The following is a 15,858-nucleotide window of genomic DNA, read 5'->3' as shown; positions in this document are numbered from 1 at the left end:
CCTGTCTCTGTAGACAGGTTTTGGTGACAGGAGCGAGACAGAACTATCTAAGAGATTTAGGGAGGTCCTAGAGCACAGCTGTTGGAGTGTTAAACTGCACAGCAAGATCTCCTACTTCAACTGACAATTGTCCATTAATGTCCTTATGGATGTTTTCAATTTTTGATGACAATATATGAGAAGGGAATCATAAATGGTCCAGCTGAGCAAAGTAATCAGTTCAAAATGTGATTTAGGAGTTGTGGGCTGCAAACTAGATCACAAATCCCACCAAATTGAAGAACGAAAGCAAATACAAATTTCAAGCAAACATGGATAATGACTCAGCCTTTGCTAATCAAAAACTAGAAGCTGCGTGTTGCATTTAAAACTAGTTTGCAGAGCATGCCCACCCAGAAACAGAAACACACAAAGATATTTACCATGAGCAAACCAAAACATGTGAAATGCACAGTCTTTATTTCGGGGAAGGAAAAATGGACAATAAGTGACAGACCACATTTATGAAAGTGAATAATAGCAACAGAGCATGGTAAACCTGAAAAAAACTCATATCACAGCATTATAATGCACAGTCATGCATGTCAATGAACACAACTGTAAGCCCATATACAGGTTGAATAGCTGTGGTCCCAAGATCAACCTATAGGACAAAGATGCACCCCGTGGACCATTTCTAAGCTGATTCATGCAACACTATCTGGCAGACCCACATGTAAGAGATGTGAGGTAAAGAAGGAGCGTCAACCAGGAGGTATCCATAAAGGAAAAGACGCAGTGTTTTCACAGACCGGAAATGTTTTGCAAAATTCCATCTTAGGTAGGACATTGTTGTGATGAGATACCCACATGAATGAGATAAATTAAAAAGTGACTTTATTCCAAGTCATAGCAAAACAGAGAAGCCGCTGGAGGACAAGCCTTCAGCAGAGGATACATCAACTGTCAACCTTTGAAACGCTCACATATACTTAAAGGCAGTGGAACAATTGTGCAAGAGAGTTCCAAAGGGAAAATTACAAATCGCAAAATATTATCTCCTTTTTTTCAAACAAAACAACAAAATTATTAACATCAACAAAAAAAAAAAATAATAAAAAAAAAACAAGTTTCAAAGCAAAAAACATTAGACCAACCCTTCATCTTCAATTTTTTTGCCTCAGCATCAATGTTATGCTTATGTTTTGGATTGTTATAGTAAGTGGCTTGAAGTATGATTTTGTTCAACTCCCATTTCTAGTAATGCTGTTATTTTGAGAGACAATTGGTCAAGGAAGGGTATCCCTGAATGTTTTGTTTCAGATAATGGAGTCCATTGTGTTGGTGTTGACATGGGAGATTTCTGATGGAATCAGGTGCTAAACACTTAAGACATTTGCTTTATCACTCTCAATTCAATGGGCTGGTGGAAAGAATTAATAGAGTGTTGACTGATTGTATTAAGTGATCTAGAAACAATGGATGTCTCACTGAAGATGCAGTCACATTCATGTTGAGGTTCTACTGTACCACCTCTCACTCAGTCTATAAAGTAGTGCCATTTGAATTGCTAGGGGGCCATAAGCCGACCTCTGTCTTGTTTCCAACCTGGATGTCTTTATGGTTGGGTAAGGCATTTGTAGTTGGAGATATGAATGATGTAGTCTACAGAAGAGTGGTTGCATCTAAAGATAGACAAAAAGTTGAATATAAAACCAGAAAACATAGTAAACAACTGCTACTTTCTTTGTTTTCTCTATCTAGCTGTTCTTTGCCTCGGCCAGTACTGTGTTCTTAAACAAGACATTTCTTTCACTGTGTGCTTTTCTCAAGGCTGCAGTAAGATACGTTGTCGGTAAAAGTGGCACGCATTGCCTCTAATGTTCACAGAAACACACACACTCTTATGTGGGGATCCTTTCTTGGAACATCAGCTGTTTTATCATAAAAACACTACTTTGACCCATGTACGTTAGAGGGAGATTCCATCCAGATGACCACGACTGTATGCTGATTGCTCAGTGCTTCACTGCAGCTGTTTATGTGGACTACAGGCCTCTTGCTCAGGTATGAGGGATAATGTCTAACCCAGGGGGAACCTGAAGGGCAGAAATAGAGCTTATCATGCTGTGCTCCAACATAGCCTAGGTAGGAGCTATTTTAATGATTCTCGTGACAATTTGGTAGCATTATTTTTATGCTTCACTCTCCTTGTCACCATTTTGATCCTGTCATGCTTCATCGTCCTAGTTATTGCAGTATATGCTTTATTATCTAAGATGCAGTTACTTCAATAAAACCTTATTGAAATATATTCTGCCTGGGATTGTCCTTGTATATGTGAGACTAATGCAACCGAGAGAAATGGATGAGATCTGAGTGACCACGATTTCCCTGAGGAGTCAATTGTGTCATGCGCTTGGTTGCCCAGAACAAACACCGGATTAGGCCAACAGGTGTCACCTGTAGCGGTTTCAGACTCAGTCCCCCACAGTGCAAGTGATTCTGCCACCCAAATCCAGTAGTCTTATTAGAATAATGAGAGCCTACGTGACAATAGCATCATAGTATTTAAGAGCACTTGTAGTTGTAATTTTTTTATTTTTTTTAAAATGTTTTATTGGTTTTGTATTTCAGATACACATTACAAGCTGTTCATTTGTCACCCACAGGATTCCATTTATCTGCTTAAAAGAAAACATGTGACAACCCCAACCCCCACACATCAAACACGTCTCGGATCACTATTTAACCTTCAATGTCATTGCTTGCTGCATTTAGCTGAAAACTTTAGCGTATGCTAAGTAGCTAATGGGGGGGGTCGCGCTTGTAACTAGTGTGGGCCTTTTGCTGCTGGATCCATGCCGCATGTCACCCGGTAATGGCTCGGGGTGGGTCCTGCCAATACTAATAATACCGCAGATTGGATGTTAGCCCTGTATGTTGTAATTGTTCTCATGTCGGTGAGCTAGTGGACTGTTAGCGTATTAGGGGAAGGGTGTACGAGCCATTTCGGCGTTTGTGTGCTGCACGTGAATTGTGCTTTTGTGGAAGGTGCGTAGGAGAATATGTGCTGCTTATTCAATCTGTGCATTCCCGGTTCATGGGGGTTTATCATCATTTTTAGCCTCGAGTTAAGTTACCAGTGTATCCCAAGCGGCACACCCTGTGTGCTGTTGTCCCTCTCGCGCCAGCTTCTTTAATACCTGGTGTTCTGTGCGGGCCCAGCGTAATGTTAAGGTGCTCCAAGATTTCCGATCGGGTGCTGTGGGTGCCTTCCAATGCATAGCTATTAATCTTTTGTACATTAAGCAGGCTAGGTCTACGAATTTGTGCAGGTGTCTTTGTTTTGTAGATCTTGTCCTAAGCCCCAGTAGGCAGGATTTGGGTTCTGCTGTCAGTGTAAGCCCTGTTAGTTCGGAGATCTCCTGGACCACCTCCATCCATGCTTTTTGTATGTTAGAGCACTCCCAGACCATGTGATAGAAGTGTGCTAGCGGTGCTTTGCATCTAGGGCATGTCGTCTCAGAGTCTGGAACATGCGCTTTATCCTAGCAGGGGACAAGTATGTTTGGTGTGTGTAGTTGAACTGGGTGTACCTGAATCTGGGGTTCCTTGACACTCCACGGGCATGGTGCAAGGCATTCGGCCACTCGGCTTGTGTAATCGGGCCAGGGAGGACGGAATTCCATCTCTCCCTGGCTTTCTCCGCATGCGGCTCGGGGGTTTGTTGTGGATTTTGTATAGGCTAGATATTACTTTTATTTGAGCATCATATTGTAGAATATGGTGGATTACAGGAGAGGGTTCTGGTTCTATGATACCTTCCCCCCAAGTTTTTTTAATTGCGTGGCATATGGCGTGATATGTCAGGAATTGACCAGTATTTATCTCGGTGAGTGCCTGTAAGGCCTTGAACGACATTAGCTTGCCGTCTTCAAAGCAGTCGCCCACTGTCTGCACCCCCGCCTCTGTCCACACTGCCGTCACTTGCGTGCTCGTCCCGGTCCACTCCGGGAGGTGATCCAATGGAATATATGGGGAGTAGGGGAGCCTGAAACCCCTGCTCTGCACATATTTAACCCAGCAGACGTGCGCTACTGCCAGCAGTGGGTTAGCAGTGTTTGCCTTGGAATGTTTGGACGCCAGCCATTGTAACAGGGGGGTTCCTTTTAACCAAGTCCTCAACCGCGTGGCTTCCGTCAGCGCCGGTCTGTGGATCCAATTCTGAACCCACTGTAGCTGTGCGGCTGTGTAGTAGAGTTCAAAGTTGGGGGCCCCCAGGTCCCCCACTTCTACCAGCCGCTGCAGCGTGGTCAGAGCCACCCGGGCTCTGCCCCCGCCCCAGATGAGTTGCAACAGGGCTGTATTCAAGTTGACGAAGAAGATTTTGGGGATAATGATCGGTAGAGCCGCGAAGTAATATAATAGTCTGCGCAGAATCAGCATGTTCGCGATCGCCACCTTCCCTGGTGGAGAGAGCGGTAGCTTGTTCCAGAACTGCAGCGAGCCTTTTATAGCAGCCAGCGCCCTGCCCAGGTTCCCGTCTCTGAGATCCTCTGCGTTATGGTATATATTTATCCCGAGGTTTTTAAACGTTGCAAAGCACCATTTCAGGCGCCCCAGCAAGGGGGCCCCTTGTCTTTCGGGCGGCCACTTTGCAAGCAGGAACGCACATGACTTTTCCCAGTTCACCACCAGGCCCGACAGGGCTCCGAACTCAGTGAGTGGAGATATTACTGAGGGGACAGCCTTGTGCCTTTTCCGGATATATATTAATGCATCATCTGCATAAAGCAAAATTGTGTGGTGAAACCCCGCCTCTGACTATTCCCCAGCTGTGTGCCATGGAACGTACTCTTGCCGCTAGTGGTTCCATTGCTATTGCAAACAATAGCGGGGATAATGGGCAGCCCTGTCTCGTGCCGCTAGTGATCGAAAAGCTGTTGGAGATCACCCCGCCCGTCTTCACCCTGGCTTGTGGGCCAGAGTACAGTGTCCGAACCCAGCGTATGTAATTGGGGCCTATTCCCATGCGGCTCATTGTGGACAGCAGGAAGTCCCACTCAAGCGTGTCGAACGCCTTTTCAATATCCAGCGAGAGCACCATTTCTTCGTATGCATCTGGGGGGGTGTCTCCCATTATGCACAATAATCTACGGATATTTAAGAAGGTGTTATGCCTTGGTATAAAGCCATTTTGGTCGTCATGTATTATAGTGTGCATGATAGGGGCTAGTCTATTTGCCAAAATGTTGTCTAGTATTTTGCAGTCTAAGTTTAGGAGCGATAGTGGTCTGTAGGATTTGACATCTGTGGGGTCGCGACCTTGTTTGGGGAGCACCACTATCAAAGCTTCTCTCTGTGATGTGGGCAGTTGTTCATTAGCCCACGCTTCTTCGAACACCTTCAGCAGGTGGGGTTTTAGGCAGAACGAGTAGGTAGTGTAGTATTCCAATGGGAGGCCGTCTGCACCAGGCGCTTTATTCCTGGGCATCTGCGCTAGGGCTAATTCTATTTCTCCCCTTGTTAGGGGGGTTTCTATTGTTTCCCTGTCGGTTTGTGTGAGCTGTGGTAGGAAGGATCCAGCGAGAAAGGACTTGAGTTGCGTGGAGGTGCATGATGTGCTTTTGGAATATAAATGTGAGTAGTATTCTCTAAACATTCCGTTAATCTCTGCTTGTGCGGTGGCCATGCCCTGTGTGTCGGTTTGAATAGCCCCAATTGGGGGCTGCTGTCTATCCTCACGTAGTAACCACGCCAGCATTCTGCTCGATCTGTCCCCTTCTGTTTGCAGACGCATTAGGTGATAGTTATAATCGTGGCAGCGGAGTTTGCTGTCAGCATCGTTTTATTTTGTACGCCTTTCTTTTAGAACTGTGTAGGGAATTTCTCCTCGTGCTACTGCTATCTCTGCCGCTCTAAGCTCCTTTTCTAGTTTGCCAATTTCCATCTGTAGAGTGTGTCTTGCTCCCCACGTGGATGATTTGCATAGTCCGCGGACCACTACCTTGTGTGCATCCCACTCTATAGCTCGTGACGTTGCGGTCATGGCATTTGCCTCCCAATACTGGCTTAGTGTGGATTTCAGTGTTTCAGCGAATGCTTGGTCCTGTAGGGCTTCTACTTGCAATCGCCAAGTGGGAATCGCCTGCCGCGTCCTGCCCCAGTTCAGTGTTACTCTCAGTGGTGCATGATCCGACAGTGTCTTTGCTAGGTATTCTGACTCACCGAGCAGTGCTCCTATATCCTGGGTGCCCCATATTATGTCTATTCTAGTGTATGTTTTGTGTGGGGCTGAGTAGAATGAGTATTCCCTCTGCTGCGGATGGCCCAGGCGCCATAGGTCATGTAGTCTCATAGCACCTGCCCATTCCTGCAGTGGGCCTGGGGATTTCCTATTGACCATCGAGCTCGCTTGGGCGTGGGATCTATCTAGTGCTGAAATTGGAGTGCTGTTAAAGTCCCCTCCCCAAAGGGCCGGGCCATTGGGTTTGTCAATAGTGTCGGTGTGAGAGAGCCCAGGAATCCTGCAGTCCCGGTGTTTGGAGCGTATACTCCGACTACTGCCAGCTGTCTGCCATCCAGTCGGCCTTCTACTATCACGTATCTCCCTCCTTGGTCTATCTTGTGAGCCGTTAGGAGGTATGGGACCCCGGGTGCGATCCATATCAGCAGCCCCCTCGCAAAAGCCGAGTATGTAGTGCCTATGAGCTGGCCCCCCCATCTCGCGCGTAGCTCCCGCAGGTCCGCCTCTAATATGTGCGTCTCTTGCAGGATGGCAATGGGTACTCCTATTCGCCTAAGGCGTGCGTGTACTCTGGACCGTTTACTCGACGTTCCCAGTCCCCTCGCATTCCATGTTACCATGACAAACTGGTCTGTGTTATTTCTCCTGTGTGGGGCCATCAGAGTGTCTGGGTTAGCCCACTGTGCATGGGTCCTGGTCCCTGAGCTTGGCCCACTTGATCATTGCCCCTTTAGCATAGCTATTTGTTAAAGGGGGCATGTGCAGCAGTTTCCTCAGTGTTTTAAGTGAATCCGGCATGTGTACATATACTAAACTACTAACCCCAACCACCCCAATTGGATCCCCAACCCTTCTAACAACTTGTGCGCAACTACTAAACCTATAAGTGTGTGATAAAACCCGTATCCGATTGGATTTCCGTGGTGGAGTAATCATTTCTACCAGATGTGGCTCTTTTGCGGGGCTCACATCTTTCCGCAGACTGAGTCTGCTAGTACCGTTGGGCGCCCCCCGTGTGCGCTCCGCATTGCGTCCCAGCCCCCGTGTGTCGCCCCCCAGGCCGCCCGCCCCAGTTAGTTATACATTTATACCAAAGTTACTCAATGCTGATTGTGTCTTCGTCTCGGCCTCTGCCGTCGCCCTGGGGACCCCATTGGCTCCATAGAACTGCCAATGTTGGTGCCGCCGGTTCGTAGGAGCAGTTAAGTTCGATTAAAGTTCGTCCGCAGATCTGGGGGTGATCCTCGGCCCAAACAGCTCGCCTGGTATTGTGGATACGGAGCTTGCCGCGTCCGAGTCCGTGCCCGTCTCAGGGGGCTTCCTCGCCGGTACGAAGTTGCTCTGCATGAGCAGGGGAGTCTCTTTCAGTATTCTTGCTCTTTCTTCTGCTACTTGTTGGTCATTGGGTTGGCCCCTGGCGCGCCTCCTGGTCCGTTTTCTTGAGGCAGATGTTTGCCATTCCTCGTCTCCTTCCAAGTCTTCCCTTGGGCGGGCAAGGCCCTTGGCGTGCAGCCAGGTCCAAGCGTCTTCAGGAGTGGTGAATATGTGGGTACGGTCCTCCAACACCACCCTTAATTTCGCAGGGAATAGCAAGGCGTACTTTATGTTGTGTTCACGCAGGCGCAGTTTATTTTTTGCATAGGATTTCTGTTGGTTCTGCACCTCTTGTGTAAAATCTGGATAGGCATTGATAGCCGAGTCTTCATACTTATATGGGCCTTTGTTGCGGAACTGTTGTAATATTGCGTCCCGATCCCTGTAGTTAAGGAATCTGGCGATCAGAGGTCTAGGTGATTGGCCTGGGGCTGGGGGTCTGCCCGGTACTCTGTATGCCCGTTCAACAGAGAAGAACTTTGATGGGGCTCCGTTCAACACCTCTTTGATGAGCCATTGTTCCAGAGAGATTTCCGCACTAGGTTGCCGCATGGTTTCCGGAAACCCTAGAAAGCACACGTTGTTGCGACGCGCCCTACTCTCCGTCTCTTCAGATCTCCTCCAGAGCACTTTCAACTCTGCGTCTATGCGCTGGATCTGTTTTCGATTGTCTTGGGCTGTGGGGGATAATTCGGCTAGCCCTTCTTCGCCCGTTTTCATGCTTTCCGCTAGGCTGCGGTGGTCCACTCGTAATAGGTTCAAGTCTTGTGAGACTGCGTCTATTCTATTTTCCAATGAGGACTTAGGGGGTCCGCCGCCCGCCTGGCGGGAACTGCCGAATGACCGCACCGCGGTCAAAAGACCGCGGCGGCCATTCTGTGTTTCCCGCTGGGCTGGCGGGCGACCGCCAGAAGGCCGCCCGCCAGCCCAGCGGGAAACCCCTTCCCACGAGGACGCCGGCTTCGAATGGAGCCGGCGTAGTGGGAAGAGTGCGACGGGTGCAGTTGCACCCGTCGCGAATTTCAGTGTCTGCAATGCAGACACTGAAATTCTATGTGGGGCCCGCTTACGGGGGCCCCTGCAGTGCCCATGCCATTGGCATGGGCACTGCAGGGGCCCCCAGGGGCCCCACGACACCCCTCACGGCCATCCTGTGAACAGGATGGCGGTGAGGGGGTCGGAATCCCCCATGGCGGCGCAGCAAGCTGCGCCGCCATGGGGGATTCCTCAGGGCATCGGAAAACCGGCGGGACACCGCCGGTTTTCCTGTTCTGACCGCGGCCAAACCGCCGCAGTCAGAATGCCCTGCGGGGCACCGCCAGCCTGTTGGCGGTGCTCCCGCCAACCCCGGCCCCGGCGGTCCTTGACCGCCGGGGTCGGAATGACCCCCTAAGTGTCCATTATCGCCTGTAACACTTTCTCGAATTGTGCTGAGTGCAACATGAGGGTGTTCTCCAAGGATTGTAGGGACAGGTTTGTCTGCTGGTCATTTAGTGTTGACCCAAGAGTGTTGCGGTCCAGGTTCTTGGATGATTTGGCCCTGCCAGCCATTATGACTAATTAGGAATTACCTTGTAGGATGTGATTGCGTGCGGCTTGGCGCAGATTGCTCGGGGGATCGGCTTCTTGATTACTGTTCTCAGTGAGCCATGTCCGTTTCTACTCCAGTTGTGACGTTAGTTAGTGGAGCCCGGGCGGGGCTTATTCTTAACTTTTGAGTGCCCAGCACGTGTGACCATGTGTTCGCGGTACGGTGTGTGGGGCGTCAGTGCGCCCACCGTCCTCGGCGCCGGGCCACCGTAGAGCAGGGTGTTGCGCCTTCCGTGAAGGTGAGTCCATTGCGCGTTGAGTTAGGGTTCAGATTCCTACAAAAGCGGCTGCAGGACCAGGCAGCGGCGGCGCCCCCAGTGGGGAGGGCGCGGTGACAATGGGGAGCGCGCAACCGGGCGAATCACCGGTGGGGGGCGAATGTTTTTTTTTTTCTTTTGGCCTTTGGGCGGGTTCCGAGGTCCCTCTTGTAATCACTGGCAGAGATTTGAGAGAGCAAGAGGAAACTATTCACGCTTTATGGGGGTCACGCCATGGGGGGCCCAGGTAAGTGTCCTCTGCCTCCAATGCGGGCACTCCTTCGGAGCAGAACGGCTCTGCGGGGCAGGATCAGTGGTGTCCTTGCTTGGGGCCACGGAGGTGGGACTCCTCCCGGGATCAGGCGGGCTTCATCGCCATTTTGGGGTCTCACATCGGCAGGAGAAGAAGCGCGGGGGGAGTTAATGGTGGCTCCCCCCGCTTGGGCCGCGTCTCCCCCAACAGCTCTCCCCCTCACCTCGGTATCTCGCGGTGGCCGCCGTTGTCCTCTTCTCGAGCCGAGGCCGCCCACCCTCTGGCAATGCTGCCCGTCTGAGGGGGTGGGCCTTCTCTCTCTGCCCTCGTCGGGGGGGCGGCTCAGGCCCCGCAAGCCCCGTCAGGAGCCCCCGCCACCGTAGGGGCGCGGTGTGCAGCTCCTAGGTCTTAGCGCCCGCCCGGCGGGCTCCGATCGGTGAGCGAGGGCGGAGGCCCATGCCCCCAGCGCGCACGGGCGTCCAGCGAAGTAAGCCGAGACCAGGTGGGCTCGGGCGCCGCCGAGACGCGGTGCGCCCGAGTCAGCTGCCGCGGCTCCTCCTTTCAGCTGCTCCAGCCAGACAAAGACCTGTGCCCCGCGGCTCCCAAGCCCGCGTTCGAGCTCCGATGCCGCAGCCACAGTCCGGGCAGCGCGGAGCCCCCGCAGGACGCTCCAATGCTCCCCGGGCGGTCCACCCCTCACAGTCCTAGTGTGGGGTTCCGGGGGGCGCCCTGAAGGATGTTTACTGGCGGACCCTGAACGGAGCGCTCGTTCAGGCGTCCATCCCGGCCGCCATTTTGGCTCCTCCCCTTCCTTGTAGTTGTAATTTCTAACTTTACCAGATCAAATTTTTCCTGGCAAATTTCATCCAATGCAAAGTTACTGAGCACTAATAAAGGAACAAAGTTCATCTTTGTCCTTTGTGGAAGGGCAATCAGCAAGTGCTTTTGCTAACCCGGCCTAGATCTAACACCCTCACATGAAATTTGATGGCCTAGAAAGTCAATGGTTTTTTCCAACACTCACATTTTTTGTCTTTTTACTACAACACCTCTATCCCAAAAAAAAATTCAGAACCTTGTTGAGAATTGTATCATGTTCTTCCAGATTCTTAGCACAAATTAAAACTTTGTTGTGGAACACCTCTGGTCCCTGGACACTACCTAACAGATGATACATTATATGCTTGAAAACTGACGCAAGGCCAAAAGGAATGAGAAGAAATTGAAAGGTACCAAAGGGAGGATTAAAGGCTGCAAAATGCTGTCATACAACACCATCAGATGGCAAGCAGAAGCTAAGTCAATCTTCAGGAACCATTCTGCACCACCCAGTTTTTCTAAAAGATTGCCAATTCTGGGATGGGATGTGAATCCACCCAAATCTCTTATTTTCTTTAATCAAACCATGTAAGTCTACACAAAGTCTCATACCCCTGTTGCGTTTATGGGCTACCATCAAAGGAGACAACCATAAAGACGATTCCACAACTTCTCCTGCAATTGCCTTAACTTCATTCCAAATCTTCTCACAAACTGAATGGAACAGCCCAAACCTTGGGTTTCCCAGGGAGAGCAGCTTTTTTCACTTTGGTTGTGTGTTTAAACCCCAATATCCTATCCAGCTTGGAGGACAAAACATTTGGAAATTCTGGTGCCACTTCATCTGCTGCTGGGTGATCTTCAGTTACAAAAAACGTTCATTCATGCCAGGTCTTAACACCATACCAAACAAATATTAGTGGAACCAACCTAAAAAATTAAAACCTTTGACTGCAAAATAAACTTGTCTTGAATTTTACATCCTCTAAATTCTAGCATATCCTCAATGTAGCCTTCAAACCCAATTTTCCTACCTGCATACAAAACTGGAGATGTGTCTGGAGGAAATCATTTTTTGTTATCCCATGTATTACAAAACAGTTCTGAAGTAGTCATCATAATTCTTGCCCCAAAATCCAAAATAAATGTAAGCTTTTACTGCCAACTAAGACATCAAAATATGGGTCCAAAGACTTGATTGAATCACATCTAGTTATAGCATCATCTGACACTACTGTGATCAGTTCTTGAAACCTGTGGCATGGGATTGTTTTGACTATCATCATCAATCACACTTGACACTTTGGGAACAGAGTTGCTACTACTTTGGCATACTTTGGCAAAATGACCAACTTTTCAGCAAACATGACATGTTACCTTTCTGGCTGGACATGGCTTGCTTCCTCTACCATGAGGAAAATTACCACACCTGGTAACATTTATCGCTATGTTTCATATCTTTCTTAACAGAGGGTTTGCTCTGTACAGCCGTAACAACTTATTTTTGTGCTTCATTACATTCCTTTAAAACAATCTGTTGCAGCTCTATGCCTTTTGCACTTTAATAACCTCATCTAATGTAAGATTACTCATAATGAGTAGTTTCTGTTGGGTATGTTTATCATTGCAATGACCAATGAACTGGTCTCTGATCACTTAGGGGGTCATTCCGACCCCCCGCCCGCCGGGCGGAGACCGCCAAAAGACCGCACCGCGGTCAAATGACCGCGGCGGTCATTCTGACTTTCCCGCTGGGCGGGCGGGCGACCGCCAAAAGGCCGCCCGCCCGCCCAGTTGAAAAGCCCCAGCAACGATGAAGCCGGCTCCGAATGGAGCCGGCAGAGTTGCTGGTGTGCGACGGGTGCAGTGGCACCCGTCGCGATTTTCAGTGTCTGCAAAGCAGACACTGAAAATCATTATGGGGCCCTGTTAGGGGGCCCCTGCACTGCCCATGCCAGTGGCATGGGCAGTGCAGGGGCCCCCAGGGGCCCCACAACACCCGTTCCCGCCAGCCTGGTTCTGGCGGTGAAAACCGCCAGAAACAGGCTGGCGGGAAGGGGGTCGGAATCCCCATGGCGGCGCTGCTTGCAGCGCCGCCATGGAGGATTCATTTGGCCAGGGGAAAACCGGTGGGAAACCGCCAGTTTCCCTTTTCTGACCGCGGCTTTACCGCCGCTGTCAGAATTGGCCAGGAAGCACCGCCAGCCTGTTGGCGGTGCTTCCGTGGTCGTTGGCCCTGGCGGTCAATGACCGCCAGGGTCAGAATGACCCCCTTAGTCTGTAAAATTAGCAAACTGACACTGAGAACTAGGCTTACTTAGACCACTTACATAAATATCCACATTTTCACTCAGTGTTTGTGTTCTCTTAAATACCTAAGATGAAGATGCCTCAGGTCCTTGGATAGGAAATGTGGTTTTGTGAATTAGCTAAGGGGCATGTCTGAAGAAGAGCACACACCTGGACAGTGAAGCTTTAACCCAGCCACTGGGGTTGAACATCCTTCAAGCAATGACCCTTACCAAGCACCACACTTGGGGCCATATTTACAAGAAAGTGGGGCATCACTAGTGATGCCACTTTTCTTTTGCCCCCTAATGCCTCCCTGGTAGCACCATATTTACAATAAGGTGCATCATAGTGCATGTTAGGGGCGATATTATTATTGTTTTTATGCTACTGTAATGCTATACTGGATCAGCGTAAAAAAATGCTGCTCATCCAGTGTTATAGTGTTTTAATGGCACTAGAAATGGTGCAATGGAATCTTTTAGTTTCCATTGCATCATTTTTAGTGACCCTCTAATGAGGGAACACCCCTTTGTATACATCATGCATATATTATGCATGATGTGGTACAAAGGGTTTACAAGGCGGCGCAAACCTAGTTTGCGTCACCTTGTAAATATGCTGCTATGGTAGTGACCCATTAACATCACATTTGCTGCAAATGTGGTGCTAAAGGACACAAGGGCCTTGTAAATCTGGCCTTGATCCTGTTAGAGGCTATTGGGTTTGAGTTTCCTGTAAATGCTTCTTTGCGTCTCCCACAAACATGTGCATTCTAGACACTTTCTAGGGGTCCAAGATAATGTTGGATAATTTGCCTGGTAGCCTGACTCCAGCATTGTGCTGAGCTGTCCATCTCCTGGGTCCCCATAGGTCCTGTCCAAGGAACCTATTGAGAGGCAGATTTTCCCCCAAAGGAGATCTTCTTTTCCCATCCCCCATAATGACACAGCTAGAGATACACTGGTCGGCTCCAGTGGCAGTTCGTTTGCAGACTTTCCCTCCTTTCTGAGCCACACAGCAAATAGAATATTCCAAGGCACTTCATTTAATTCTCTCTTAGGCAATCCCTCTGTGAGAATCTGCATTGAAGTTGCACTGTGCAACTGAAGTTATGCATCAGTTCTGAGATTCAGCTGACCTGTGATGCGAGGGCCTTCGTCGTCATCGAGGATCCCATCAATGAGGCTAAGATGTGAAGTCCGGAGTCGAGGATGCGACGCACAGTTGGGGTGATGCTTCGGTTCCAAAGAGCTGCAAGGCTGCAATGTGGAATCTGGAGTCCTTGACAAGGCTGCCGTAGATGAGGGACGCAAGGGCCTTCACTGAGGATGAGTCGTGCAGTGGCGGTTCCGATGGGCTGCGATGCGATGCAGGACTTTGAGACAGGTTTAACCATTGCAGCAGCAGTAATGCGTTGGTTCGGCTTGGGTTTGCGCCATGCATCAGAAAAGATGTGTTGGTTCTGCTAGATCCACAGAGGGGTCCAGGACTAGTCCACTTCTAGGGGTCCAGGACTGGGATGGCACCACTTGGCAGGGTAGGCTCACAGATAGCAGAGTCCAGTTGCAGATTAAAGGTGGTTGGAAACCTGTTGAGTCCCTGAGGTTCAGATCAGGAAGCCAGCCAACTATCCCATGGAGTCACTCTGGGTTCTGGGTTCAAGAGATGCAGGTCCAGTGCTTCTCAGCCGGGCAAGAGGTCAGCAGGTCAGCAGAGCAGGGCTGCAGTCCTTCAAAGCAGATGTCCAGCAGAGCGGCAGTCCTGCCAGGAACACAGCACTCCTTCTTACTGGATGATTATCCACAGGACCAGACTTGTACTGAAGAGTTGATGTCTGAGGTCCAGTGTTTATACCTATTTGTGCCTTTTAAGTGGAGAGAAGCGTCTAGAGGCATGTGTTTGAAGTGCACATGTGCACTTCTTTCCTAGCCCAGGCTCCAGACTAACCATAGGAGGTATACAGTCCTTTGTGTGGAGGTAGGACACAGCCTATTTAAGTATTAGTGGGGATGGGCCCTGCTCCTTCCTCCCATCCTGTCAGTGATGGCCCATCCAGTCACACCCAAGCTCCCCATTATGTGTGACTGTCTAGAAGGAATACAGAAAGCTCAACTGACAGCTACACCCAGTCATGCGACCCAGAGACAGTCTGCAAGCACCAAATGGCTAAGGTAATTCCAATGTCATCCTGCGGGAGAGGCAGTCCTTGCAGTAGTAAAAAAAAAAAATTGAAGAGTTTTTCACTACAGGGCAAGGAAATCTGAAAAGTGCATGTCTCAATTTTTAAATACATTGCACACACAGCCCTGGGGACGGTCCAGGGCCTACCGCAGAGGTGACATACATGTATTAAAAAGGAAGGTTTGGGGCTGGTGAAAGGTTTTTTTGCCAGGTCAAAATGGCAGTTTAAAAACTGCACACACAGGCTGAAATGGAAGACCTGAAACATGTTTAAAGGGCTACTTAAGTAGACGTCACAATCAGTGCTCCAGGGCCACTATTAGCATTTTAATGTATAGGCCCTAGGCAAGGGAGTGTCACTTCACCAGAGACTTACAAGTAAATTAAATATACCAGTTGAGTGTAAGCCAATCTACCATGTTTTAAGGAAAGAACACATACGCTTTGGCACTAGTTAGCAGGGGTAAAGTGTGCAGAGTCTTAAGACCAGCAAAAACAGGAGGTCTGAAGCATAAAATTAGGGGGGAACCACACCAAGAATGCTAGGTCTAACATTTGCCTTCAGCTCTGTGAGCCCAAAGGTAGACATAGAGTCATGAAGCTTAAGATTCACTGGGCAGCTTCAAAGTAACACCAGTATGGCCTTCAGGAGCCCTGTATTTTCCAGATTTCCAGACTATACATCTGTTGTTTTGATGGCACTCCTGGATGCCTGGGCTTTTTTATCCTGTGGCTTCCTTTGTGCTGAACCTCCATCCTTCATGGCAGCAGAGAAGTGAGACAAAGGTTTTGCTGGTTAGTCTCACAAGGAGGTACACCATTCGTTTAGTAAGCTGTATCCCGCAGGCTTTCTACTGCAAGAT

General features: G+C 49.4%; 1 protein-coding gene across 1 annotated transcript in view; it reads right to left on the bottom strand.

Annotated features, from left to right (window-relative positions):
* Positions 1-15,858, bottom strand: part of LOC138285788 (solute carrier family 13 member 2-like) — a 266,384-nt gene that overhangs the window by 169,351 nt on the left and 81,175 nt on the right. The window lies entirely within an intron of this gene.

The sequence above is a fragment of the Pleurodeles waltl genome, chromosome 3_1 (genome assembly GCF_031143425.1).
Source record: "Pleurodeles waltl isolate 20211129_DDA chromosome 3_1, aPleWal1.hap1.20221129, whole genome shotgun sequence".
NCBI classification, from domain to species: domain Eukaryota; kingdom Metazoa; phylum Chordata; class Amphibia; order Caudata; family Salamandridae; genus Pleurodeles; species Pleurodeles waltl.
The sequence above is the reverse complement of the archived record's forward strand: the minus strand, read 5'-3'. Positions and strand labels throughout refer to the sequence as shown.